The sequence below is a fragment of the Chiloscyllium plagiosum genome, chromosome 17 (genome assembly GCF_004010195.1).
Source record: "Chiloscyllium plagiosum isolate BGI_BamShark_2017 chromosome 17, ASM401019v2, whole genome shotgun sequence".
NCBI lineage: Eukaryota > Metazoa > Chordata > Chondrichthyes > Orectolobiformes > Hemiscylliidae > Chiloscyllium > Chiloscyllium plagiosum.
In genome coordinates, this window is record NC_057726.1 from 12864499 (window position 1) to 12867474 (window position 2976).

The following is a 2976-nucleotide window of genomic DNA, read 5'->3' on the forward strand; positions in this document are numbered from 1 at the left end:
TGGCAGTAAAATTAAATTAGAAAGCTTAATAAAGAATAATTCCACAATATAGAAATGGAAATGAAAAAGAAAACAAGACCTGCATTTTCTTTTCTTTACAGAAAATCTGAGTTTGGGACATCCAGCCTTTGAGACCGAAATGCAGGCAGACCATTCAAAAAACACAACTGTCCGGTCAAAATCCAAGATCGACATGAAGAGAGCGACAACACTGACAAAAGTAATTGCCTGTGAATTTTGATGACAAAGAAAAATATGCCGGGATCACAGTGCTCAATTAGTGAGTTGCTTCCAATGTAAATCCTCAGTGATGTTCATTGGTTGAAATGATTGTTGCAGTCACCACACTGTGTTGAGTAGTTACTAACCTGAGCCGGTGACCTTTGACCTCCCAACAGTCAAGTCTTTGCCTCAAAACCTACCTCATCCTGACCCTGCCCCTATCTGGTTTTGGACTTTGCTGTGTATCAGAATGTGATGATTCCAAAGCAGAAATAGTTCTTGGCAGCATCACTTTATACAAAATAAAAACCAAAAAGAGCTGCTGATGCTGCAAATCAGGAAAACAAACTGAAATTGCTGGTAAAGCTCAGCAGGTCTGGGCAGCATCTATGGGGAGAAATCAGAGTTAACGTTTCGGGTCAAGTGACCCTTCCTTAGAACTGTCACTTTGTATACATTTTTGTCTCTGAGACTGATGAAGTTTTTGACAATGTGTCTTATAGAGGAAGGTGGATGGGTTTGCCTAATGTCTCCATTAGCAAGGCTCCCCAAGAGAAAAGAAGCTGAAGTGAATGCCCAGTAGCATGGAAGAGTCTGGCATGGACTCAGCAAGGCCTTGGCGCAGAGCGCGGGCTCCAGACTCTGCTCCATGGAACATGGGGTACATCTGATGACCAATCTCTCAATCTCCATTGCAGCACTGGCAGAAGCTACTTATTGACACAATGTTGCCATGGAAACTCAGTCCACACTCATGCAAGGTCATTGTGCTGTCCTGCAAGCTCAGACTGGGCTCTTTCAAGTTTATCACACAATTGTCGTTCTGCTTTCGATTTTGTGTATATCTGTTTACTATTGGTGCTCACTATGTTTGATTAGTTCATGCAGAGTGTGGACTCAGAGCAAAGTAATCAAATTGGTAGAAATTACTGGAAGCTGGAGCTGATGGGTGGAACAGGCATTTTAAAGCACTGTGAATAAAGCCTGTTATGCACTTGGAGCTTGTAAAATCTCTGCACAGATTCAAGATATAAGATATACAACAATAGGCTGAACTTGCTACCATGCATGTTAAGACCACTGATGTCCATTCTCAAAGGGATTTGGAACTCTTGCCACAGTCGAACAATCCATCCTTCAACACATTACCAAGATCATTCAGGTGCCATTCCTCCAGAGAGGCAACAGCTCTGCTGAGCACAAAACTGTTGTCCTTCTTTAGGATGTCCTCCCTTCACTGCCACTGCCATTTCTGTTGCCCATCAGCCAGCCAGCCCACAGATGATACAGGTCTTCTGCTTGCAGGGCTCTCATTCAAAACCATCTACAGTCTCCCCCTCTGAAAACAGCAACATGTTTTTAACATTTGTTTATGAGATGAGGGTACATTGGCTCTGCAAACAATTAATACCATCCTTAATTTCCCAGGGGGCAGTCATAAGTCAACCATGTCATTGTGCATCTGGAGTCACATGTAGGTCAGACTGATTAAGAATGGCAAATTTTGTTCTGGAAAGGTATTAGTGAACTCGATGATAACCAACTGTCATTAGGCCAGATTTTTATTCTGGGTTTTTATTGAAGCACTTTGAAGGTCTTGTCCCCAGAACCTGAGTCTGTGGTTATAGACGACTAGTCCAGTGACAGTAACGCTGTGCCATAATTTCCTCAAATTTTACCATTAGTTCTGAGCCATTCAGGTCGCATTTCACTGTAGCACTAGGGCAGTCCAAATCACCTAGAGCCCGTTTGTGAAGGAAAAGCAGGACGAATACTTCCATAATGTTTAAAATCACACAACACCAGGTTATAGTCCAACAGGTTTAATTGGAAGCACACTAGCTTTCGGAGCAACGTTCCTTCGTCAGGTGGTTGTGGAGGGCTGAATCTTAACACACAGAATTTATAGCAAAAATTTCATTGTGATGTAACTGAAATTATACATTGAAAAATTGATTGTTAAGTCTTTCATCTGTTTGAATACCATGATAGTTTCATTTCTTTCATGTGCAAATCACAAAACCTTTTTTTAAAAGTTGCATTCTCAGGTTATCTGTTAACAGTGGGTGATAGCTAGACAATATGTTGTTCTCTGTGTTCTCTGTCTATGCCTTGATGTTTAGATTGATTCTAATTTAAAAAGTGAGATAACGGAGTTTTACATGAATGCATGCAGATTTTGAGTAAAGTACAATGTAACCCTACAAGTACAAATTCACCCCACAAAATATATGTGTGCATGTGGGTCTTTGTCTGTGTGTGTCTGTCTGTCTGGGTTGGGGGCTGTGAGTGTGAGAAAGTGTATGTGTGTAGTGAGTGTAGAGTATCTTAAGTTTGTGAGGGGGTGCATGTGTGAGTGTGGGAGTGTGTGTGTGTCTGTGTGCGCGTCTGTGTATATGTGTGTCCATGTGTATGTGTGTATAGGAGTGCCTGTGTGTGTGTAGGAGTGTTTGTGGGTGTGTATAGTGCAATGGTGGTCACCTGTAATGTGACATGAACCCAAGGTCCCGGTTGAGGCCCTCCCTATGGGTACTGAACTTAGCTATCAGCCTCTGCTCGGCCACTTTCCTCTGCTGCCTGTCCCGAAGTCCACCTTGGAGGATGGTCACCCGAAGGTCCGAGGCTGAATGTCCTGGACCACTGAAGTGTTCCCCAACTGGGAGGAACCCTCCTGTCTGTTGATTGTTGTGCGGTGCCCATTCATCCGTTGTCGTAACCTTTGCTCGGTTTCCCCAATGTACCATGCCTCCGGGC